The sequence below is a fragment of the Danio rerio genome, chromosome 10 (assembly GCF_052040795.2).
Source record: "Danio rerio strain M-AB ecotype USA chromosome 10, GRCz13ab, whole genome shotgun sequence".
NCBI classification, from domain to species: Eukaryota; Metazoa; Chordata; class Actinopteri; order Cypriniformes; family Danionidae; genus Danio; species Danio rerio.
The window spans coordinates 34,142,170-34,170,000 of NC_141030.1; the positions used below are offsets into that span (position 1 = coordinate 34,142,170).

Consider the following 27,831-nt stretch of genomic DNA (forward strand, 5'->3'; position numbering starts at 1 on the left):
TTAGACGTATGGGGAACATCTTAAGGGATGCTGGTTCAGCATGTTTTTAATTTCAGTTGACAAACACTCTATTACAGATTAGTTGAGACAGCGAAAACTTCAATGCAGAAAATGCAGAATTTTTTTTTTGTTGTTGTTTGTATACTGTTATTTACCTACATTAACTCGCAATATTCGAAGATTGGTGTCTAGAGGGCAAATTTGCCTGGCAGTATGTAGGTCTTGCATATTAAAGTAATTTACTTTTGCAAAATGTGACATTAAACTGAATATATTTAAGTACTTCCACATTATTTTTAGTCAACAAAGTGCATCCCTAGACTTTTCCTGGCTCCTGGAATGATCAGCACCACAAGCTACAAAATGTTGACTGTCCTAATTTTGTCAAAGGTGTACGTAATCATGACACATGCTGATAGAATTTATGTTTTGTTGTTATATAAACACCTTATTTTAAGTTTGTCTTTTCTTTTTAAGTTGAGATTGTTACTACTCATACTGTTGAGTACTGAGACTGCAAGTTGAAAGGACATGTTTTGGCTTTTTCAACTGACTAGAACTCATTTCTTATTTCTTGATAATTTTTTACAGTGTGATTATTTTGTTGTGTTTTTCTGTACAACACTGGCTTACTTTGGTCAAAACAGCTTAAATCATATTAGCATTAAAACAGCATTAAAAATCATATTAAATCAGCTTCAAATATTTTATATTGTCTATTAAGTGAAGTGAAATAAATATTTAGTTTTCCTTGTGAAATCGTGGGAACAGTATTGACAGTTTACAAAACATTCATTTATTCATTCATTCATTTTCCTTCGACTTAGTCACTTTATTCATCAGGGGTCAACACAGCTGAATGAACCATCAATTATTTCAGCTTATGTTTTCCACAGTAGATGCCCTTCCAGCTGCAAAGTTTACAAAATAACTTTCTGTAATATCTTTGAGTGAGCACACATCTTTCAGCGATGATGGGAATAGTGGCATTATTAATAAGCAGTTTTTTTTTTAACATAATTACTTTTTTTCTGTAACAAGTAATCAGCTAAATGACCTTTACTGACAATAAAATGTGCCCTTATATAATTGATATATAATTTCCAATTTACCTCACTGAAGTGCATTTCATCTGACTCTGACTTTGATCTTTTCTGACAGCCTGTTCTAGTGTGTGTTAGTGTGTAAAGGTAGAACAACCACATACCTGGGGGCTGTTCCAGAAAGCAGGTTATGTGACATACCCGGGTAAGTTTGAGAGTAAGTAGGTGGATAACCTCAACTTTGGTTCCAAAATCGGAGGTAACTTCTGGGTATGTTAAGTAGCCATAGCAACTTACTCTCTGAAGATAACCTGCTCCGGAGCAGGTTATGTTCAGAGAGTAAGTTGCTATGTTTCAGAGTTTGTCTGTTTCAGAGAGTTTACTGAGCATTGCGTGCTCTTTTGATGAGAATATTTATGGATGTGGACACACAGATACAAGTTTTTTCGTTGTGAGAGGGTTATAAGTGCATAGTTTTTTTCATAACCAAATTCATAATGTTAATGTATTTAACAAACCTTTTTGAAATCAAATGTGACAAACCGCGGGTCTGCGCTTACCATAAAAAACATTCAGTGCAGCTCTTTGTATTCCCGTCAGGGCATTTTAGGCAACTGTACAATGTGGCAGTAGGACCACCTGTACAGTATGCCTGGCACTGAACTGTTTTTTACACTTTTGTACAGTTCCTTGGTCATACATTACTGCGTGTCATTACAGAGACGATTCAGAGCACGGGAATAGCGTAGTGGACAGTGCGTCGATAAAGAACAACGGAGCGCACAACGGAGCGAGTTCGAATCTCACTTACAGATCTTGTGTTTTTTCTCTCCTTCTGCACCCTCACATTTTTCTGTATAATATTATAAGTGGCAGCTTTGTCTTTTGTAGGAAAATATATCTTTAATTTAAGATGTAGGACGTCGTTCTTATATATACATTCACGCACACACACCTACATTTTTTAATATAATATTTTTTTCAGGGTTTCTAAATGCTATTGTGTGCATTAATTGCAGCCGGTTTTAAAGCTCCATCAGTCACTAAAGGACACTGATAATATAAAATTTGTCCAAAGTATAAGTGTGCAGGTACAACTTAATTTTCTATCCTTAATCTTTTGGTGTTTTAACTATTAAACTCATTACTGCTTCCACTTACCAGCTCATCACACACCCCACCTCATCACTATGTTGAGGCTAAATGGCTGATTTTCAGGAAGTAATGATTCAAGTGTATAATACAAATATAGTAAAAAAAAAAACTATAAAGCAAATGTTGCTTAACACAATGTTTATTTTTATTATATTTGTATTATAAAATAGAATCATTACTGGGCACTACATTGTTACTTGCTGGAGGACAAAAGATACCCTTTTCTGCCTTATACGATGACACGTACCTGCAGTCTGACCCAGAGGAAATCTCAGTGACCCAAGCAGACAAAACAGATGGAAGAGTGCTAAAAAATATAATTAGTCAAAAAACTGTTTAATCAAATAGTTTGGTCTGTTCATTTCCTGAAATAAAATGAATGATTTTGTACACTGCTTTATACACGCACCTTTCAACGTGTAACATATTTTTCATATACATTTCTCACCTTAAGGTGATGCTCATGTGACTTTATCTTTGAAGATGGACCTTATACAGCTACTTTAGAATTTAAATATGTAGATAAAAGGTTTTGTGATCCAAGAGTAATATTCAAATATGGAAAAGTGCAGAAAATTCTTACACTGCTTGTTAGTTGAGGCAGAAGGAACTTCGTCTGCATGCAAAATAAAAAGAACCTAAAGCTATCTGACAACAATCACTTACAACAGAGACAGAGTGTGTGGTTCAAGTCAAAAACTCAACCACTGAAAAGCCTTTATTATAGGACACAGCAGTTAGACAGGCCTCTTTCTATTAGCTGCATGTCAGAAAGAATATTCTAGAGTGTTAAATACAGAGCTCCAGTAATTAAATATTACCTTTTATGATAATGTTTCTGTGTTTAATGACTTTGGACAGAGTTCTAGCTCCAGAAAGATTAAAATTTCTATAAGCCTTATTAGTCAATACACATATTGTGGCCTTAAGAAATTAATGGCAAGAAAAATAAATGCATGAATGGTTACACAACATACTCAAAAAGGATGTTAAAGAGTAGTTTAATTTATCATTACAATAAAATGGAGGGTGGCATGTGTAATTTAATGAACTAATAAATTTTCTTATTATTTATTTTTTATTTTCTTATCTATTTCTTATTCTATATTTCATTCCTTCGTTGAAGCAGATCTGTAATCTCTGTGTTTAAAACCTCCACCTTCGCCTCTGTAAAGTGTGTTGCCCTTTTTTTCCTCACCGTGACTTTCTATGGTGACTCGTGAATTCGGCGATCTACTGAAAATGCCTTCAGGTGTGTGCCGTGCACGCGCATTAACCCGCGGTTATCTTCAGGAGGTTGATTTAACTAACTCTTGTCACCTGTTTTGGAACCAACATACTCGCGGTAAGCAGGTTTTGGGTAAATCAACCGAGAGTTTAGGTTTTAGCAGATGGTAAGTTAACACAGCTTTCTGGAATACCCCCCTGATGATGATTGGTGTGTGTTGTGTGTGGGGGGGACAACCACATAACTGATGATGATTGACACACATTTGTTGGGGGAGACAACCACAAAACTGATAATGATTGGCACACGTGTGTAGGGGGGAGGCAACAACATAACAGATAATAATTGGCACGCATGTGTGTAGGGGTGGGACAACCACATAACTGATGATGATTGGCTAAAACACAGGTTACACTTTCAAACAGCTACCGCATTAAAGCAACTAAAACTAGTTTTTCACATGAAAACAATCAATAGTAATCAGTAGATTTAAAATAAAATGTGACCAACTTTGTATATATAATTGTATTACAAAACAGAAATGTACTGAAAATAGAAAAACAGAACAGAAATGTACTGTCAATAAATATAAAAAAAGAGTATTTATAGACTTCATTCCCAGCCACTACTTTCCCCCTACAAATCTCAGCTGTGATATCTCACAGTCACATATCCTGACTCCTGCAGAAAGTTCTCTTGTATTAACTGAGGCGTACTGGATGATCAGATATATTGCGAATATCTGCAGCGGAGACGGAGAAGAGAATAAACCACAGAGGTCTGAATGGACTGCCGCTTTGGAAGAAAGAGAGAGAGGAAAAAAAATAAGCTTCTTACTGATAAGATTGAGAGGGCGCTAATTTGATTTCACAGTGAGCTGCTCAACATTATCTGTCTAATTCCACTTTCCTTTACCTTACATCAACATTCTCTTGTCTCTCATTAAAGTCTAATCATTTGAGCCACCGTCACGGGCACCAGACAGGAGCACTTGGGTGCTGTCAGAACGAATGACCGTCCAGACCTGGGATTAATCCGTGTTTTGATTTTTCTCAATTAATTTGCAATGCCGAAATGTGCCTTTACTGTTATTTGATTTATCATTTTTCTGGGCTGAATAGAGCATGCATGCACCCCTGGTAAGGGGATAAATGACTGGACGCATCTGTTAGTGAGTGCATTAGCGACAGATGTTTGTCACTTATTCTGGTTTGAACCGCCATTGGGGCATAATGACATTGTGGCACATTTTTTTTTGGCCTGGCCACACACCAAATGGTCCAACACCTTGCTGTCTCGCAGACCATTTCCTTTCACCGGACTCATTAACCTTAGAGAGGGCAGAAAAGAGAGAAGGAGAAACAAAAAAAGTGATGGAAAAACATTGCGGATGTAATCACACTTAGCCTTGGCTTTTTCCTGTTTTTATTTGGAGCCTGAAATCACAGATAGTCCCCTCTTGAACATCTCCATCATCTTTTTTTTTTCGCTCTGACTTGCTCTTCGTAAATGTGGCCCAGATGATTTATTTCCTGACCATGAAAGCAGCATTGTGATTTTAGAAAAAAATTGCATGTTTTTGATATCCATTACTTCTTTTTTAGAGCAGAGATGGGCCGTTTGTGCAGTCAAATTGTGCCAAATCACACAACCTCAAAATTACAAACTCTGACAGAGAAATGAGTCAGTGCATTTTGGACGTTTCTGTGAAGCTTTTCTTTGTTTTGCTTTAAAATTTATGTTTAAAATTTGTATACTTTTATTCGTTCCCAGACCAAAAAACACTAGATGATGCTGTTGAATAAAGAAATAAAATAAAATTGCACTTATATTCATACATGACTATTAGCTGCTCAAAACTGTTTTTTTAATTTTGTGGATTTAGAATCGTTATTATTGCTTATATCTCAGCATAGAGTGTTGACCCCACAAGTGGGAGAGCATTCAACGAGTGATCGCTTCCGCTGTCTCTTTTCCTTTTAATAAATTACTTTTTTTTTGGCACTATATTGACTGTTGGCCAAGCTGCTTGATCACTGACAAACTCATATTGATCTTTGAAGTATGAAGGATGCATGCGGTTGTGTCTATTTTGAGGTTGCTTGCCATTGCATTTTCTACTTCAGAATGAGGTTCTATGGGTGTGATATTTTATTTTATTTTATTTTATTTTATTTTATTTTATTTTATTTTATTTTATTTTATTTTATTTTATTTTATTTTATTTTATCTTATTTTTAATCACAACCATTTATTAAGAGTTTAACAAAAATGTTACTAGTGCAGACATGTAGACATCATATTTAAATAGACTTTTTACAGTACTTTTCACAGACAATAGGCCACAGTATTGATTTGCTACACAATTCTATTTTTTTTTTATCCCTGGATTGAGCTTTCTGCTAAGCGAACATCGTAGGGACCAATACAAGTGTGCTTTCTTTACAAGTTTTAAATTTATTTAATTTTATTTTATTTTATTTTATTTTATTTAATTTTATTTAATTGTATTCACTCATTTATTAATTTACTTATTCATTCTTTCTTTCATTCATTTATTAATTCATTCTAAACACACAGTAACAAATCTGAATCACACATCAAGTTACTGCTGTAACACAGTAATTTAGATCCTGAACATCAACAGCACAGGATGCCTACACTTAATTGGTAAAATGCATCTCTGTAGTAAGACTTGCTCTTTTTTTTGCCCACGCAAAACTATCAGAAGTTCCTGAATGTTTTTTGTAGTTTATATTATCAGTTCAGAAGTGAGCGGTTAATAGCTGGTGCAGCTGAGAGAGAGAGAGAGAGAAAGAGAGAGAGAAAAAAAGAGAGAGAGAGCAAGCTAGAGCAAGAGAGAGAAAGAGAGAGAGAGAGAGAGAGAGAGATGTTGAGTCTGTCAGTTTTGTGCTGTTGGATTGCGTCAGTTTGCTGAGTGCTTCAGGTCTGGCTGGAGCAGGTTTTTGTGCCTGTGGTGTGCCATTGCTGTGAGCGTCTGGATGCCTGCCAAAGACTTTAGAGGTGGAAGACTGGATTCACTAAATTAGCTGCTTAAAGGTCTAAACTCTGCCTTCATAGAGCAAGCTTAACAAAACCCAGAGTGTGTGTGCAAATACACACTAAAAGATTGAAAGCCTGTTTCTGCCTTAGTTTAAGATTGAAACATTTTTATTTTATTTTCATTCATTCATTCATTCATTTTCTTTTCAGCTTAGTCCCTTTATTAATCCGGGGTCGCCACAGCAGAATGAACCACCAACTTATCCAGCACTTGTTTTACGCAGCAGATGCCCTTCCAGCTGCAACCTATCTCTGGGAAACATCCATACACACTCATTCACACTCATACATTTTGGACAATTTAGCCTACCCATTTCACCTCTACTGCATATCTTGAGACTGCGGGGGAAACCAGAGCACCTGGAGGAAAATCACGCGAACGCAGGGAGAACATGCAAACTCCAGACAAAAATGCCAACTGATCCAGTCGAGGCTTGAACCTGCAACTTTCTTGCTGCGATGCGACAGCACTACCACCTGCGTCATTGCGTCACCCTTTATTTTATTATTTTAATTTATTTTAAGCTTTACACAGGGTGTGTGTGTGTGCAAATACTCACTAAGGGCTGATTTCACCTGAGCAGGGTTTCACCTGAGCTTACATGTGCGCTTGACGCAGAAGTATAAATCAGCCGTAAAAGTGCAGAAACCTGTTTCTGCCATAGGATTAAAAAATAAAAGATGGTTGTGACATTATTTTATTTTATTTTATTTTATTTTATTTTATTTTATTTTATTTTATTTTATTTTATTCTTTAATTTTTTTAATTTTTTTTATTTTTTTATTATTTTTTTTATTAATTAATTTATTTATTATAATTGTTTTTTTTTATCATGAAGGTCACTGGTTTGAGTCCCGTGGAAGCATTTTTGTGTGAAATCTGTATGTTCTGTTTGCGTGGGTTTCCTCTGGATACTTTGGTTCCCCTCCCCATTCCAAAGACATAGATAGGTTATAGATGAATGTTAAACTTTAATGAGTTTCTTTCCTCTGTTAAATAAGAATAAGAAAATCAAGATATTTTGAAGAATGTTATTTACTTAGAGAGATAAACACTTTCATAGTAGGGGCAAAACACTTTGGAAGTCAATGGGTACCAGCTACTGTTCCGGTACTGTACTGTACTGTTCTTGTTTTATGTTCAACAGAAGAAATAAACTATAATAGTTTGTAATTTTTATTTTTTTTAACAATGTAAGGGTTTGTAAATGGTGACAATTTAACTTTTGATGTAAACTATTTTGGTGGGTTTATATAGTCTTGAGTTTTTATCTCTCAATTCTTATGTTATGTTATGTTATGTTATGTTATGTTATGTTATGTTATGTTATGTTATGTTATGTTATGTTATGTTTGTTATGTCATGTCATGTCATGTCATGTCATGTCATGTCATGTTATGTTATGTTATGTTATGTTATGCAGTTCTCATTTTATTTTGTACACTTCTCAATTTATTTCTTGTAATGCTGCGTACCTTTATGCAGTTCGGCATTTTCACAGATTTGTGAGATATAAAGTCCTGCAGTATTTGCTAGAATTTAGAAAAAAAAAAAAAACAAAAAAAAAAAAAAAATATATATATATATATATATATATATATATATATATATATATATATATATATATATAACATATAATTCCATGGTGGAAACAATTTTTTACACTGCATGTGTTTGGATGGCTTTCATATGATCACATAAACATGCAAATGATGCTAAGAAACATTACAGTTCCAGTAACGAGCACTAAGGGATCATTTCTCTCAGCAAGCCTTTGATGGCAAGCTACATTACATATAAAAACCAAGAAAAAAGGAGAATGGAGTAAATTGCCTCTGTTTTTTTTTTTTTTTTGGATGGAGTTCATTAGCCATTAAAGAGCATGCATATATTTTTTTCTTTCAGTGTTGTGATTGAACATCCAATAATTCACTCTCCTGCACTCATCTGTTACACGCATAATCAATGTTATGTATAGATATAGACCATCATCATTTGCTTCTCTTCATTTCCTTGAATAAAAAGGCTCCTGGGGCCCTGGTATTTTTAGTCTACTGACAGGACTGGGTCTGTCGCACAAAGTGAAGCAATTTGCAAGAAGAATTTGCGTCTCTTGTTTATTTCTCTCGGGAGGGCCTGTCATTAAAGCCGCAAGATGTTCACAATCTGTCTTCTAGGAGATGAAGAGGGTATTTAATACATATTATATCACCCTGACTTGCGTTTTGCTATTGACCAAAATTGTCGTGGGATTTTTATTCCCCCTTAGGTCGTGCAAAAGCCAGATTCAGTGAAACTAAGGGAGAAAATTGCCTCTGAGAAGTCTCGGGATATCAGTGATGGTGGAGTCATATTGGCTTTTACTTAGGGCTGTGACTGAAAATAACTGTCTTGCGTTGTCTGCTTCACCTTCATTATCATTTTTGACCTTTTATGAAACAAGAAAGTGACTAATGTTGCAGTTTCAGATATGACCATCTTCTTTATTCATTTATTCCCTGGTTTCTTTCTTTCTTTCTTTCTTTCTTTCTTTCTTTCTTTCTGTCTGTCTGTCTGTCTGTCTGTCTGTCTGTCTGTCTGTCTGTTTGTCTGTCTGTCTGTCTGTCTGTCTGTCTGTCTGTCTGTCTGTCTGTCTGTATATCTATCTATCTATCTATCTATCTATCTATCTATCTATCTATCTATCTATCTATCTATCTATCTATCTATCTATCTATCTATCTATCTATCTATCTATCTATCTATCTATCTATCTATCTATCTATCTATCTATCTATCTATCTTTCTTTCTTTCTTTCTTTCTTTCTTTCTTTCTTTCTTTCTTTCTTTCTTTCTTTCTTTCTTTCTTTCTTTCTTTCTTTCTTTCTTTCTTTCTTTCTTTCTTTCTTTCTTTCTTTCTTTCTTTCTTTCTTTCTTTCTTTCTTTCTTTCTTTCTTTTACATATATTAATTTACATGTTTTATTTGTAATTTATGTAATTATATGTTAAGATATTAGGTTATATTAAGATACATGTTCAAATTAATGTTAGATGCAGTTTTGTTATTCTTTATCACAATAAAAGTTTACTCTTAAAAATAAGAAAACGCATTAATTAATCTTTCTTTCTTTAACATTTATTATTTATGTTATTTGTATGTAGGTAGGTGTTAGTATAATAAAATATAGCAAACAAATTGTTTTCAATTGTAGAAACAACCTGTTAACATTGGCACAATGAGAAATAATGTGTTGAGCCGATTGAAAAACCATCAAGTCTGCCCGGTCATGTTATTGGCCCAATTGAATATTTTAAATTGTTGTTACATGCTTTTTAAAGTTTCACCTAATTTATTGTTTATTTCCCATTGTCCCTAAAGAAAATGAATAAAATATACAGAATAATGATTGACTAAACACTGCCACATTTATTTATTGATTTTATTAAACCAACACTATTGTGGAAATAATAAAACCAAAACAAATACATTGAACATTTCTATAAAGTATACCTTTATAAAGGCATGCATTTTATTTCTCATAATAATTCAATCCAATTCAGCTTTGAATGTCCAGAAAAGTGCTATATAACTGTAATGAATTATTATTATTATTATTATTATTATTATTATTATTATTATTATTATTATTATTATTATTATTATTATTATTGTTGTTGTTGTTGTTGTTGTTGTTATAAATACATATACATTTTCATACATTGTTTTTAAATCAAAATATTTAAAACTTTTGAGAATTTAAGAGGCTGATGACCCTTAAACACGTCATAATAGTCTTGTGAAAAGGGTCCATAAAAATTCATGCTTAATAATTATAAAAGTGCTGTTTAAAATACATCATGTCACACTGCCGAGGAAAGCTGTCACTGCATGAAATGTCATGTCAGCTCTCCAGTTATAGAGCAGATGTGATGTCTTCAGCTGATCATTTCTTTTTTATTCGTGTCAGCTCTTTTTATGTGCCCCCCAAAATTCTTGGAAACAGTTACATCATACACACATTTTGTATCGAAAACAGCTGATGTTGTAGCTGTGCGCTAGTACAGTAGCACATAGGGCTTTAGTGTAGAAAGTTCAAATCCAATTCCCCATCTCAACACGGCCACAAATAAAGCAGAAAACAATGAGAATAGATCCAAATGTGTAGTTTCTTGGACCTCTGAGCTGCTATAATTAATTCTGAGTCGCTGCACATGTAGAATGATAGACTATTGATTTTGTGTTAATGGTGGGATTGTGTGTCAGGGCTGATCTTCAGTATCCCGTCATTCAGTTTCTTTACCCTCGCAGTCGCTGCAGTTCTGCTCTGTTCACCCATCCAGCGCTTTAAACGAGAGTTATGACAGGCTGCTGTGACCTTCTTTAACTTTCAAGCCACTGCTGTCTTTTGACAAGAGAGAGAGAGAGATGGGTGAAGGGGAAGAAAAAGGCTTTTCTTTGTGGTGCTCACAAAGCCTGCTGCATCAAGACTGTTATGAAGCACTATTTTTTGACGGCACACAAGACTTTGGCCTGATAGTAGTACTCCACGCTGGGTTTGTCCACGATTTCTCAAGTTAGTCTTTCACTGAATTGGTCAGAGCAAGTTTGAAATAAATTTTTTACTGATTAAAATGATCTGGTCAGAATGAATCTCCAGCTCCATGATTCACTGATTTGTGTTATCGGGTCAGAGCAAGTCTGCAGTTAAAGATTCATTGATTCAAATGTCCTGTTAGAGTGCGTTTCCATTTAATGATTCACTGACTGATATGATTGGGTCAGAGGAAGTCTGCAGTTAACGATTCAGTTGTTCAAATGATTTGGTCAAAGTGAGTCTTCAGCTAAACATTCACTGAATCAAACTGTTCTGTTAGAGTGAGTCTTCAGTTAATGATTCACAGATTCACATTATCCAGTCAGTGCAAGTCTCCAGTTAATGATTCACGGATTCAAGTGTCTGGTCAGAGTGAGTCTCCTGCTAATGATCCATTGATCCATATATTAGGGCCAGAGGTAGTCTACAGTTGATGATTCAGATGTCCAAATGATTTGGTCAAAGTGTGTCTGTAGGTAAACATTTTCAGAATAAAAAATATTTTAACATTTTTTATTTTTTAATAATTGGTTCAGAGTGAGTCTCCAGTCAGTTATTTGCTGATTTTAATGATCTAGTCAGAGTGAATCTTCAGTTAATGAATCACTGATTCATATGATTGGGTCAGGGCAAGTCTGCAGTTAACAATTCAGTTGTTCAAATGATTTGGTCAGAGTGGGTCTTAAGTTAAACATTCACAGATTCTAATTTTCCACTAACTGTGAGGCTCCAGTTAATGATTCATTGATTCAAATGTGCTGTTAAAGTGAGTTTCCATTTAATGATTCACTGACTGATATGATTGGGTCAAAGGAAGTTTGCAGTTAACGATTCAGCTGTTCAAATGATTTGGTCAAAGTGAGTCTTCAGCTAAACATTCACTGATTCAAACTGTTCTGTAAGAGTGAGTCTTCAGTTAATGATTCACTGATTCACATTATCCAGTCAGTGCAAGTCTGCAGTTAATAGGTGCGTTCGACTTTATGCAGTGCTGCGCAGATCGATCGAAATCTGTCTTAAAGCGGTGCATGCTGGTTAGAAATCTTGTCTGGATTGATGCTGCGCCGATGCAACGTGACTGTCACATGTGGCATCAAAGTAACGCGACAGCGCTCCGATATCAGACGGCAGATTCAGACCGTGCAGCTTCTGAAGAGCGACTGCAGGAGCTCTGATGACAACACCGATATTACACGATTGGCCGAGTACACCACATGACAACAAACACGTGTATTTCGGGTTTATAATTAGACAAATTCCGATTCAAAAGTTTCAAAACAAACAATTCACTTTTCACACCCTCTCTATCCTGTACACATCGTGCTTATTAAAATACTACAAATATTTTACTGTAGTAATCATCTTTTGTTAAATAATCTGGTTATAAAGACTGGCTTGTTTGCACAGGTTTATTTTTTATTTTTTTTATACAGACTATTTACTGCATTCATCTCCATGAACGATTTAAATGATATATTTTAGTGTATATTTTAGTGAATAACCTAAATATGAACTCAAATAAGTCTTACAGACTTGAAATAAACTAATCATCATCATTGATCCTGCCACCCTAAAGCTCTCTTAACAAATTAAGTTAAAGAACTATTTTATTAAATAATTATAAAATGGTTTTATTATTATAATATAAATATATATTTTATTTCCTGTCTAGCAGTTTAAAGGCTACCTGCTCTTTCTGGGAAACTTCTACATAGCTCACTTATTTTACCTTTTGTTCTTTTCAACACAATCTTTTTGGATTAAATGCTTTTTTGAAAATTCATTCATTATCCAAAATAATCTCATAGACCTAATCAAAACACCTTGTTTTGTTTTTTAACATTGGAAATTTTTAAATCTATAAATGTACATATATGTAAACCCTTTTTTTAGCATTTTCAAACAAGAAGTATTAGCCTAAAGAGTGATGTTTAACTCCTAGAATTTATGCTTATTGCTTTGTATTTAATAGACCTGTTCGTTTTTGTGTTTATATTAACATCTCATTTCCTCTTATTTCTATCATGCATTTGTTATATATTTTATTCATAATTCTCCCTTATTGTTTAAAAAGGAACTACAGTTTGTAGAGACTGTATTCTGTTTTATTTGTAAATGTTTTGTTGTTATAAATAAAAATAACTAAAAATAAATAAATATGATGACGCCATGTGATCGGTCATCATGACTGCAGCAACTTTGAGTCCCGAAGTGTCCAGCTGTTCGTCTTGACGGCTCCGTTTTCAACTCCGCCCCCACCTCCGCTTGGCTAATCTCGTTGATCACCGGCTGCAGCTGAGCTTCATGTCGAACGCACCTAATAATAATTTACTGATTCAAATCATCTGGTCAGAGCGAGTTTCCAGTTAATGATTCACTGATTCAAATTATCCAGTCAGTGCAAGTGTCCAGTTAATTATTCACTGATCCATATGATAAGGTCAGAGGAAGTCTGCAGTTAATGATTCAGATGTTCAAATGATTTGGTCAGAGTGAGCCTCCAGTTAAACATTCACTGATTCAATTCATTCAAAAAGAGTGAGTCTCCAGTTAATGATTCGCTGATTTAGATTATCCAGTAATAGTGAGTCAGCAGTTAATGATTCACCTGATTCAAATGATCTGGTCAGAGCGAGTCTCCTGCTAATAATTCACTGATTCAAACTATCCAGTCAGTACAAATCTCCAGTTAAAGATTCATTGATTTAATATTGTTTGGTCAGAGCAAATCTCCAATTACAGATTTACTGATTCAAATTATCCTGTCAAAGCGAGTCTCCAGTTACCAATTCATTGATTCAAATGATCCAGTCAGAGCAAGACTACGTTTGCTACATGTGTATTCCGATTGAGATTTTCAAAGATGGAGTCTGATGAATGATTAGCCTGTCTGACTGTCAATAGCAATGTTCAATGGCAAACGAAAATGTCCCTTACCTCAAAACAGTGCATTATGAGAAAAAGAAAACTCAATATACAGTCGGAAATGTAGCATTCATTCATAACTTCTTTGCACAGCGACGTTACTTTGAATGAGTTTGATTTAAAAAGAGACGAAAAAAAGATCAAGGCCTTGAGTATGGTAAGAATGAATGAATGAATGAATGACATCTTCTCAGTGTCTGAGCGACATCCCCTTTTTGCCCAGTAGGCTTACCTTGTGCTTTATTTGCTAATGTAAGCTATTTTTTAAAAATATAAACATAATGTATAAAACTATACATTATTTGTATTACTTCATATTACCTATAAGTCTTATAAGCTTTTTTTTTTTATTAATGGACAATGCACAGATATTGATGTTGTTTCACAATGTATTTCAAATCAAATCAAATCACTTTTATTGTCACATCATCAGCAGCATGTGTGCTTTGAGTGAAAAGCTTAGGTGCTGGCTCCAGACAGTGCAAATACTACGACAGTGCAAAATACAGACAGTGCAAATACAATGACAATGTAAAATTGACAGTGATATGTACAATGAAATGGTGTCCACCTAGTTGTATGCAGTATTGTTTCAAGTATGGATTGGTTAAAGTGCGTTGCATGCTACATATTGATGGTGTGCAGTGAGGGGTATGGAAGAGTCTGTGTGGGGTATGTTAAGTGTTCATCAGCCTGATAGTCTGAGGGAAGAAACTTTCTTTCAGTCGGCTGGTGCGTGACCGTATACTGCGGAACCGTCTGTCTGAGGGTAGCAGAGAGAAATATCTATGGCTTGGGTGGCTGGAGTCACTGATTTACACTACATTATTTGATTCTAACAAGCTTAGTTTACGATGTTTGCAATATTTACATTGTTCTACTTACAATAAATCTGTATCCCAAAAATCAGAAATAACAACAAATTCTTAGGATTTAATTAATGTTCATTTTAATCTTAATGATTAATGACAGATTTCATTCATTAATTTTCTTTCTGCTTTTTCCCTGGTTTATCACAGTGTAATAAACCGCCACAGATTTATGTATTTTTAATTTTAGGTGTTTTGTTTGGTAAAATGATTTCTAATAGTATTTTAGTGATTTAATTACAGTGTTTTGTTCTAATAGGTGGATTTAGAGGTTTTTGCAAAAAAAAGCACAAGTGGATTTAGCTGGTTTTGACGCAAAAGGAAATTTACCTTCTTAAAAAACAAATAATTTTCTAAAGTGACATTTATGGTGTAAAGTTATTTTATTTACAAGCTAATAACCTTATCATTCCCTATAAAACCGAGATTCTGAACCTAATCAGAGGAGCATAATAGAAAATGCTCATTTACAAAAAAAAAGAGGTCTGATGGATTTAGAGGGGTTTGCATCTGAACTCTTTGTAAATGTATCTACTGATTTAAATATTCTGACAGGAGTGAGTATTGAGTTTGTGATTCACTGATTCAGATGGTCTGTTTAAACCTGTTAGTCTTAACCACTCACAGGTTCAAGTAATTCCCAGAATTCTCAAATCAGATTCAAAATAAGGCAGGAATGGGAGATTCTCTGAGCTTTGAATGCCTGCGACTGATGACATGGTAGTTTAATATAGAAAAATTTGAGTTAATTTGTAAAACTGACTCCTTTGTAAACTAAATCTGCTGTAAAAGACAAGCTCTCAAGGCCCACTGTATGGGATTCCTAGATATAGACATTCATATTAGTGTTTTACCATCAGATATTTAAATAAAGCTAAGCACAATGCCAAAATAACACAAATAAATGCTCGTGCACCTCATTCACTGCTGTGTAAATTACTAGATGTACTGTAAAATGACATATTTGCATGTTATTATTTTTAAAATGTTAACAGAATTTGCTCTGCTTTGCTATAATTATTTAGTTTATACACTTTAGTTGTTACTGTGACCTTCTTTTACTTTCAAGCAACTGTTGTTTTGTTTTTTAAGACAGATATGTGTGAACGGGTGGGAAATGGCTTTGCTGTTTGGTGTTCACAAAGCCTGCTAAATCAAGGCTGTTATGAAGTGCTATTTTTCAACGCCACGCATGACTTTCTTCATGCAGATGCACCTGAGAGTGGAACTCTGTGCTGTATTTAAACAGAACCCCATGGCTTTTCTCAACAAATTGGAGCTTGACACTTTCAAGTCTCCTGGAAACAGAAGAGTGGGAGTTGACACGACTTCGAATCAATCTTGGATTTCCACATCATTGAAGCCCTCAGGGTTCGCCAGACAAAAGTCTCTGTGTCGAGGTGAAGCTCTCTGTGCTCTTTTAATCAGCCAGGACTCCAGGAGAGAGACCTCACATGCCTCCCTCCTGCATTTTCATCATGCACTAATAATGCAGTAATCAAAAAACCTGTGGAACTTGCGCATGCAGCTTTTCGAGTAGCGTAAGCTAACATTAACAATCTAATGAACCTGGCCAATCAGAGTGTTTATGTGTTCAGAGCTGCGTGTGTTGATTTCTCTTTGTCGTGTTTTGTAATAGAACATTTTCATATTATAAAACAAGGCATGACTTTTTTACTATTTGGCTGACAGTAGTGCAGAGTTATAGTGTGTGTTTGGTGGAAAATGATATGCATTATGCTTGTTTATGCTGTAAAATAAGAACAGTTTGTACTAGGGATAAACTGGTTTGAGATGTAGCCCAGTTTTGAAGTCATTTAGTACATAAAATTACTTATTTTATATTTATTGAACTGAAAATATTGAAAATATATTTGTTTCAAGGCTGTTTTAAGCTGTTCAACCCCTTAAATAAAAAAAAATAATAATAATAATAATATTTATAAATGTATTTTTTAAATTGCAGTTACAGTAATATTAAGAAAGCTTTTTTTGCTGTGACCTGTATGGCCTGCTCCATCTGCAACTTGAATGAATGAAGAGTTTTTACTATTATTATTATTATTATTGTAAATAATAATAATAACATTTTATTTTCATTTACCAACTTTATTTTATTTTTTAATCAATAATTTTCAAAATAATAAAATCAACTATTATTGTATTAAAATTCCTTTTCACTGACTGGGTAAACTGTAGAACCATGCAGGTTTCGAGTTTCCAGCATGTTTTGCATCTGTATAAGGAACATAAATGTTCGCGTTTGTAATAAGCTGGCAGTACATTTTCTGTTATTTTACAGGCTTATTTCTCTATATATTATTTCTTCATTCATTCATTTTCTTGTCGGTTTAGTCCCTTTATTAATTCGGGGTCGCCACAGCGAAATAAACCGCCAACTTATCCAGCTAGTTTTTATGCAGCGGATGCCTTTCCAGCCGCAACTTATCTCTGGGAACTCCACACAAACATTCACACACACACACTCATACACTACGGACAATTTAGCCTACCCAATTCACCTGTACTGCATGTATTTGGACTGTGGGGGAAACCGGAGCACCCGGAGGAAACCCACGCGAAGGCAGAGAGAACATGCAAACTCCACACAGAAACGCCAACTGTGCCGAGGTTCGAACCAGCGACCCAGCAACCTTCTTGCTGTGAGGCGACAGCACTACCTGCTGCGCCACTGCCTCGCCCTATATTATTTCTTATTATTTCAAACAACTAAAATGTCAATACAAGTCACTCTGTTAAACTGTAGAGTTGAATTTTCAAAATCAACAGTCAACAAAGCAGAGATCAACATAATAAAATGCAATTATCAAACTTACAAAAAAAGGAAAACACTTGTGAATCACAAAAAAAGTGAAGTAACAGATTTTTTTTAACAGTGCAGCTATGTGTGTATGTTTTTTTTTTTTTTTTTTCGGTTTCATTTGCATCCGTGTTTAAACACTTAAAAAATCAGAATCGTAATCATTTCATTTGAAAATCTTCAATGCTATATCATCATTAGCAGGACTTGGTGGTGAAATGCCGCCCAATCTTTATTGTGTTATTTACACCCATACAGTCGTTGACAAAATATGCTTTCATAAATCATGTTTAAACAGCAGAGGGAAGGCTTGCGCTCAAAGCCTCCTCCACAGGATTCATATTAATGAATGTAATTCTGAGATTCAGTGACAGCGGCACTTCATAAACATCACAATAAATCTCTCTTTTACCTCTAACATGGCTTACCGGCTTATGAACATCACCTTTTATTAGGTTTGTCAGTCAAGATTGCTTGTGTCAGTCAAGATTCCATGAGCACAGTGTACAAATGCAATGCCTGATGTCTGACTTGCATTAAGGTTTCATTCTCCGCCTAGTCGTTTTACACATTATTTTGTGTGCTGAATATGATTCATAAGCAGCTTGAAGATTTCATTGAGATGTTATAGTACATATTGTATTTCGGTTTCAGTATTCATGGAGAATTCTTGAGTTTGCGGGCGTTTTCATAATTCAAGGGCAATTTCTGTTCAAGCGAATGGGATTTGTAATACTCAAACCCATTTGAATTTGATGTCTGGCCTCAGTACACTGTAAAATATGTTGCTCTCTTCAATTTTTAAGCTGAATAAATTTACAAGTCACTTTAACTTGCTTTAATTAAGCTGACTTAAAACATCAAGTTATAATTTGTTTCAACTGAAAAATAAAATGAAGCTTGATTAACTTTTTAAAATACAGGAAAGTAATGTAAAAACATATGTTGGCATAGTTTTTTTTGTCATTTTTTTTACAGTCTACTAATGCCTGTTCATGCTTATAAACGCGATTCGTTGCACAGATTATGAAACATTTTTTTTTTTGTATGTTTTGCTATTTTGTCATTTCCTTGAACCCTTATTTAACTGACAACAATGGAATGTATTAATGTTTAAAGTAATATAATATAATCCACCTCACAGCAAGAAGGTTGTTGGTTCGAGTCCCAGCTGGTTCAGTTAGCATTTCTGTGTAGTTTGCAAAGGTTTCCTCCGGGTGCTGCGGTTTCTCCCACAGTCCAAAGACATGCAGTATAGGTGAATTGAATGAACTAAATTGGCTGTATTGTGTGTATGTGTGAGAATTAATATGTATGAATGTTTCCCAGTACTGGTTTGCAGCTGGAAGGGCATCCACTGTGTAAAACATATGCTGAGTAAGTTGGCGGTCCATTCCACTGGGGCGACCGCTGATTAATAAAGGGACAAAGCTGAAAGAAAATGATTATAATATAATATAATATAATATAATATAATATAATATAATATAATATAATATAATATAATATAATATAATATAATATAATATAGTATAATATAATATAATCAATTATAATTAGGGCTGGGCGAATAATCAAAAGTGAATTGAAATCGACATTCAGAACCTATAATCGATTTAATTTTTCCAGATAATTTTTTTCAATTACTTTCCCTACTGTCTGTGGAGTCACATGACCCTGCTTTGTCAAGGCTAATTTCCAATTATTATATTGTCCTAATATTATACTTCTGCCAAGCGTAAGTGTACGGTCCGGTGCAGCCAGTGCAGGATTTAGTGATTTTGGGGGCCTAAGCAATTCCAGCCATGTGGCCAACGACCTGAAATGCACCCTTTCTACGTTTATTTAATTTTGTGTATTTATATTGCTGTTTTAATATAAGTTTGTGATTGGTTGGTTTGGTAGCAGTGACGAGGGTGGGTGGCGAGGAGTGCTGCATTTTAAGCAATGTGTTATTTAATTTCAGTTGTTCAAAATAATGTTTAATAAATAATTATAGATAGTACACTGTAAAAAAAATCGTATGTGCTATTTACAAAAAAAAAAAAAAAGTGGTAACTATTGCACATATTATTTTTAAGTAAATTTCAAGACTTGACTTTTTTTTTTTTTTTTTTTTAGCAAAAACCACTTGAATGAATCATGTGAAAATTACTTAATTTTTTGAGTGTCATATGAAGATTTTAATATTATTAGTGGAATGAGCTTTTATAATTTAAGCAAATCCAACACCATTCACTCATATTTATTTATTTTAGCAAAAACCGCTTGAGTGAATCATCTAAAAATGATTAGTTTTTTTGAGTGATAGATGATGATTTTAATGTTATTATTATTATTTAATATTATTAATATAAAGTCCATCTATATATATATATATATATATATATATATATATATATATATATATATATATATTATATTAACATATCAGTCAGAGATAGTTTTGTAGGCGTTGTGTGAATATGAATTGCTTACACATTTGAGACACTAGATCAGTGGGTCCAATGCTGTATGGATGACCTACTTATAGTGCTGGAATCCAATTAACCCTCAGTAATAATCTGGAGTAAGTCCTGTGTGGACAGTGCAGATCTGCAGCGTAAGACATGTCTGGCTGCCTGAGCACATTCAGAGTCCCAGACTGATGGAAACCAGAACTCGGATTTAATTAAAGTCAAAACATGATGAAAGGGACGGATAAATTAGCCATCAGTTTTAAATATTGCACACGGGTGCGCTGCCTCTTGACCCACAAGACATAATGACACTTTGCTAAAATAAAAATAGACATCGAGAATGACATTAATTTGGCTGAGGAAGAGCGTGTGTATGTGTGTATGTGTGTGGGTGTGTGTTTTTGTGTCTGTGTGAGTTTATAGCGATATCAAAGAGGTAGTTTGTGTACACGGTTAAATAAATAAAAAACTTGTGAAATTGTGAGCATGCATATACTGTATAAATATACAGTTTACTTGCTGTATAAATACAGTGTATGAATGTATATTATTACTGTTATTATGATGATTATTATAATTATTATCAATAACAATTTTATTATGAGAATTTTAAAATGTTATCTTTGATTTTATTTGCATTGTATAATGGCATGTTTTAATGAAATAACTTTATTTGCATTATAATACATCATATAATACATCAATGCAATGTGCAAGTTCTTCTTATTTTCTTAATAATTATATTATATTATATTATATTATATTATATTATATTATATTATATTATATTATATTATATTATATTATATTATATACTGTATTAAACTTTTCTCATAATTGCAAAACTCATGATATAAATAAGAAATAATAATGATATTAATCATCATCATAATATATTTATGCATTTCACATAATGCATTTTATTTTCATGGTTGTACTTAATCGTATATTATATATTTTTTTTATAATTTTCTTACAAAAATATAAAAAACTAATAGTACAAGAACATAAAACTTTAAATCAAACCAATAATTATAAAATTACATTATTATTATTATTATTATTATTATTATTTTATTTTTTTTTTTACATTTTTTATTGATTAATTTATTAGTTCTTGTAGAAGTATATTATTATTATTATTATTATTATTATTATTATTATTATTATTATTTTAGTAGTAGTAGTAGTAGTAGTTGTAATATTAATATTATTAGTTATTGTTATAGTAGTAGTAATTATTTATTTATTTATTTATTTATTTATTAGTCCCTTCATCATTATTATTATTATTATTATTATTATTATGATTATTATTATTATTATTATTAGTAGTAGTAGTAGTAGTAGTAGTAGCAGTAATAGTAGTAGTTGTTGTTGTTGTTATAGTAGGAGTAATTGATTATTTATTTTTTACTGATTAGTTGTAGTAGTGGTAATAGTAGTAGTTAATTAAATAATTAATGTATTATTATTATTATTATTATTATTATTATTATTATTATTATTATTATTATTATTATTATTATTATTATTATTATTATTACTATTAGTTGTTGTTGTTGTTGTTGTTGTAGGAATAGTTGTTTATTTATTTATTTATTTATTTATTTATTTATTTGTTTGTTTGTTTGTTTGTTTGTTTATTTATTTATTTATTTATTTATTTATTTATTTATTTATTTATTTATCCATCTATTTATTAGTTGTAATAGTGGTGATAGTAGTAGTTGTTTAAATTATTTTTTATGAAGTATTTATTATTATTATTATTATTATTATTATTTATTTATTTATTTTTTTTTTATTAGTTGTTGTTGTTGTTGTTGTTGTAGTAGGAGGAGAAGTTTATTTATTTATATATTTATCATTATTATTATTATTATTATTATTATTATTATTATTATTATTAGTTTAATTAGTAGTTTTATTATTGTTATTTTATTAACTGAGTCATTTCAATTTGCAACTATTTAAAATGTGCATTTAAAATGTGCTTCAACAACTGAGAAGACTATAGGACATTTAGTGCAGAAATAACTCTCTTCATTTAACTGTAATCCATACTGCACCTCTTAACCTAGAACCACTAAACACCGGCGTGGTGCCACCTTTGTGTTTTCACTGCCAGCTTTCCTCCACTGTTAAGTTGCGTTCAAACGGCTCCACAGCTGATTAACAAATAGGCATTGTTGTTTGTTCATCTGTTAGCCCTTTTTCACGTGCTTAATTGGAAGTGCTGAGGGCATCAGTTCAAACAGAGCTTCACAATGGCAGACCCAGGGTTTCGCCAAGTCCCCGGTGCCCTTTCTGTCACTGCTGATTGTGCGGCGGTTAATGGGGGAAATCCATGCGCTCGCTTCAGCCGTCTGTGCTGAAACAGCGGCCAGTTTGAGGATTGGTTCATCAGCTGTTCGGCCTGTCATTATAAGACAAATAAGAAGCACTTAAATGGCATCGGCTCCTATTACAGTCACTTAACCACTGGGAATAAATGGCTGTACATTTCATTTTGCTTTCTGTCGGCTCCAGCAACTCTCTCTCTTCATCAGCATCGGCGGCTGGACCATTTGCTTTTGTCCGTGACTCAAGGCACTTGGAGCTGTTTTTACACTGGTGCATTTATACATAGCGTTTAAAAAGAAAAGAAAAAAGATCCTCATCTGTACTGGTGTTTCTTCATCAGCACTACTGTACATGACTGAAATCACGTCAGAAGTAAATAAGGGGAGAGCAGGGATGAAAGTAACATGGGGCAAAAGTTACAAAGTGATTTTCTCAAAGCCTTGACAATATTTGCTTTTCAGGCTATTACAGCACATTCTGCATGCAACCATTGATTGAGCTGCCAACTATCAACTGATTTCAGGGCGGTGTCCTGCAATTAGGTCCAAATTTCAGTTTTTAAGTGCAGAAAGTAAATTATTGTAACAGTAAGTTTTGTTTCTCTTTTCTTGCATCACAATGATCAATTATTATTTATTTATTTAGTGCAATAACACATCTGTAAGTATAAAATCCCATACTTTTGCCATTAAAACCAGATTTACTTTTAAACTGAAAGAGTTCCTGTTGAGACAAGAGCAGGGGTGCCCAAACATTTTCTAATGAAGGGCCAAAAACCAAACTTGATTGAGACTAGTGGGCCGAAGGTAAATATAGTTGCAATGGGTAATTTCCTAATTTATTTTATAACATTTGAAAAAGACTAAAAAACATTGATTCAAATTAATGAATGTACTGTATTTTATTTTATTTTTTACATCTTGTAATACAAACGTATTACAGTAAAAACAATATAATTTATAGCAGAATTATACTAGTTTTGCCTTGATTTGCTCACCGATGTCTTCTGCATAGTTCTCGATCTGTCAAGTGACAGTATTTACATTTTATTTTTTTATAATAAAAATAAAAATAATAATAATACATTATTTCATTCATTTTCTTTCCGGCTTAGTCCTTTTATTAATCCGGGGTCGCCACAGCAGAATGAACCGCCAACTTATCCAGCACGTTTTTACGCAGCGGATGCCCTTCCAGCCGCAACCCATCTCTGGGAAACATACACACACACACACACACACACACACACACTATGGACAATTTAGCCTACCCAATTCACCTATAGCGCATTTCTTTGGACTGTGGGGGAAACCGGAGCACCCGGAGGAAACCCACGTGAATGCAGGGAGAACATGCAAACTCCATACAGAAACGCCGAATGACCCAGCCAAGGCTCAAACCAGTGACCTTCTTGCTTTGAGGTGACAGCACGACCTACTGAGCCACTGCGTCGCCCAATAATATTAATAATAATAATAATAATAATAATAATAATAATAATAATACTTACTATTATTATTATTATTATTATTATTATTACTATTATTATTATGAATGAATGAATGAATGAATGAATGAATGAATGAATGAATGAATGAATGAATGAATGAATGAATTAATTAATGAATTAATTGATATTTGTTGATATTAACTGATAAGTGAAGATAACATGAAGATCTTATGAAGATAACAAATACCAACAACTAAGAGAAATAAGAGAAATATATTTTGTGCTCATAGCTTATTCAACCTCAGGCTAGATTGTATCAAGATTGTTTATTTTGCAGTCCAACATAAATAGTTTTTATTAAATTATTAAAAAAAACAACTCACACCACACAGTTTTTAATAAACCATTATTATGTAATTTTAAATGTTAGTGCTAATATTTATATTCGCGAGCCTTTGTTATAGTGCAGATAGGGACTGTCTAATGAGAAGTTCAGGGGGCGTGGTTGATTTGACGTACAAGCGTTTGGTTGGAAGTTTGATTCCGTGGCTCCGCCTCCGCCATTCGGTAGTCCTTCTGTGCATGCCCAGGTTCCAATTTTAGCAGTTTTGCGACAGTTTGTGCCTGTCATGAAGTGTTTTGCATTCAAAGCATTCAATGGGAAATGGCGCCATCATGTTGCCCATATTTTTTACATTAATTGGCTCGCAAAAAAAAAAAAAAAAAGTTAATTCTAAGCTGTAAAAGCATGTTACGGTAGTCGTGTATTTTGCATTCTCCATACAAATAAAAGCAGAGGCGGAGTTTCCGTTAAGGTGCCTACAGTGTTTGTGTTGTCAAGACCACTGTGGAGACTTTTGAAGATGGAGGAGAGACTTGTGGTTGCTGTTTTGTTTCACAATTCTTGAATCTCACAATATGGCAGTGAGGTGTGCCTCGCGCTTTTGGAACGTAAAAGCTTGTTTGATGTGATCATCCCCTCATGCAGGGGTGTCCACACTCAGTCCTGGAGGGCTGGTGTCCTGCAAAGTTTAGCTCCAACCCCAATCAGACACACCTGGGCTAGATAATCAAGCTCATACTAGGCTTTCTAGAAACATCCAAGCAGGTAAGTTGAGGCAAGTTGGAGCTGAAATCTGCAGGACACAGCCCTCCAGGACTGGGTTTGGACACCCCTGCCCTAATGCATTACTTTTCTTATGCATAACTCCCAACATTGGTCATGAGGGATTTGTTCATTTTCAGTTGAAGAAATGCAGAGAATGAGAAAAAAAATACAATTTTACTGGCAGAAAAAAAGATAAAAAGCAAGACAAAAAGTATTTTCTTTGGTTCGTTTTCACTGACATGCAATAACAGTGTTTTCTAATAAAAAAAATTAACAACAACAGAGTTTTCGAGGGTCAGACAATCTTGAGTTGTTTGCATGCCAGGTGAAACTGTAGCATACATAGTGCATTTTAAAATAAAAATGCACTAGTGTAAATTTAGCTTTAAAGCAGTTCAACAGGATGTTTTTATGTAGGTCTAAGATCAAACCCTGTTATGCACATCATCCTGACACTTACTGAAAAGCTGGAAACACATAAGATGTTCTATATTTAACTTACATGATACGGTATAATCTTGCTGGTGTATGTCGCCATATTTGTCTCTGCCAGGAGAGAAATCATCTAAGGCTAAAAACGGGCTCCTGCTGGCGCTGATTGTTTGTTTCCCTCCATCTGAAATTGTTATACATGTGCTCTTGCATCTGATGTTTCTGTCTAAAAGGCTCACCCACACTGTCGCGCGATGCCCAACAAAAGCGTGTTCATAGGCTGATGTGTCTCTCGGTTTGTGGCTGATGCGTCTCTGATATCAGAGAATCACACATCAATGAGTGTCGCTTTACAATCATAATGTTCCTCTTCGATCACAGTATACTTCAATTTAAATCCTCTTCTGAGGAGGTTTATATGTAGATGCAGTTAAATATATAGCTTTTGTGCAAACCAGTAGTTGGCGCTATAGACAAAAAATTGAACTTTTTGAATTCACACAAAATATTTTATCAATTTAAATTATTGTTATAAAAAAATGTAGAAAAATACAAAACACATTGTAACAGATAATTAATATTAATAATAATAATAATAATAATAATAATAATAATAATAATAATAATAATAATAATAATAATAATAATAATGATAATTATAATAATAATTATGATATAAAGAAGAATATTGTAGTAATAAGAGTAAATAAATTAATAAACTAATGATGATGATGGTAAAAAATAAATATATGATGATGATGATGATGATGTTAATAACAATTAAGAAATAATTAAATAATGATGATGATGGTAATAGAAATGTTGATGATGATAAAATAAATAAATTAATAAATTAAATAGATGATACGATGATGATCATCATGATGATTATGATGGTATTAAAATAGATAAATAAATTATGATAAATAAATAAATAAATAATGATAAGAAAATAAATAAATTATTTGATGATGATGATGATGATGATGATGATAATAAATAAATAAATAAATAAATAAATAAATAAATAAATAAATAAATAAATAAATAAATAAACAAATAATGATAAGAAAATAAATAAATTGATGATGATGATGATGATGATGATGATGATGATAAATAAATAAATAAATAAATAAATAAATAAATAAATAAATAAATAAATAATGTTGATGGTGGTAATAAAAATGTTGATGATGATGAATTAAATAAATTAATAAAAAAATAAATGATTTCATGATGATAATGATGTAAATAAAGTAGGCAAAAATAGGAATAATGAACAATGACAATTGTTTGTTTCCAACAAATAATATATCAGCATCAGCAGCATATTTATAATATCAAACCTTAAAAGTTCAAAGACATTGCAGTGAAAATTAATAAACAGACTCTTCATAAGCACATTGCCTCATTCACTCACTCAGTTATGATCATGATTCGTTAATATCAAATTTTCTCTAAACAAATCCGTGAAAAAGTAGTTCAGGCCCCGAACAGCGGCGCGTCTGTGATGTGAAACGCCTGCTGTGGACTCTTATCTCTTCTTTTCTTTGTATGGTCAGCAGGACCTTATCATATAAACAGACCAATGCTGTCTGTCTTTTTTAATTTCAAGCTTATTAGCAGAGGTTGAAATGCAGAGGGAAAATGAAAGGCTACATTTTGCACCCTCAGACATGATCCTGTGTGAAATTGCCACAGGAATCGGCAGCTGAAACCACCTCTGTTCCACATTTGCATGCAGATTGTGCATGTTTTGTTTATATGTTTGCACGTGTTGCTGTTTGAAACCTGTTCATCGCAAATCAGTCCTTAATTCCTCTTTTTATAAGATCATAAGATCTCCTGTGTATTTTTATTGTCTTTCAAATATTTCTCAAACTTTGTTTAACAGAGTAAGGAATTGTTTCACAGTATTTTCTATAATATTTTTTCTTCTGGAGAAAATCTTTTTTGTTTTATTTAAGAAATCATTTAGAATAAAAGCTGTTTTATTAAAAAAAAAAAGTAATTAAATAAAATTGTGGTGTATTGGGATAATGTGTGCTTGTTATGATTTGGGTGTTGTTTTGGCAATTAACTGGATCTTGACAACTGTTTAAGCCAGGGGTGTCCAAAGTTGGTCCTGTAGGACTGGTGTCCTGCTGACCTTAGCTCCAACTTGCTTCAACACACTTGCCTGGAAGTTTCTAGTATACCTAGTAAGATCCTGATTAGCTTGTTCAGGTGCGTTTGATTAGGGTTGGAGCTGCAAGGCTTGTGCTTGTATTTGTAAACATTTGACTACATCACAAACTCTGTGGATGGATCACTATTGTGAATAACTTCGATGAAAACATATAGAAAAACACT

At 33.3% G+C, this 27,831-nt stretch overlaps 1 protein-coding gene and 1 long non-coding RNA gene across 21 annotated transcripts in view; one reads left to right on the forward strand and one right to left on the reverse strand.

Annotated features, from left to right (window-relative positions):
• Positions 1-27,831, forward strand: part of ntm (neurotrimin) — a 628,604-nt gene that overhangs the window by 446,455 nt on the left and 154,318 nt on the right.
• On the reverse strand, positions 10,594-15,139 carry LOC147842126 (uncharacterized). The gene is made up of 3 exons (XR_015501298.1): positions 14,045-15,139; positions 13,384-13,842; positions 10,594-12,022 (listed from the first exon to the last, which is right to left on the reverse strand). It is a non-coding gene; the product is annotated as an uncharacterized LOC147842126 (long non-coding RNA).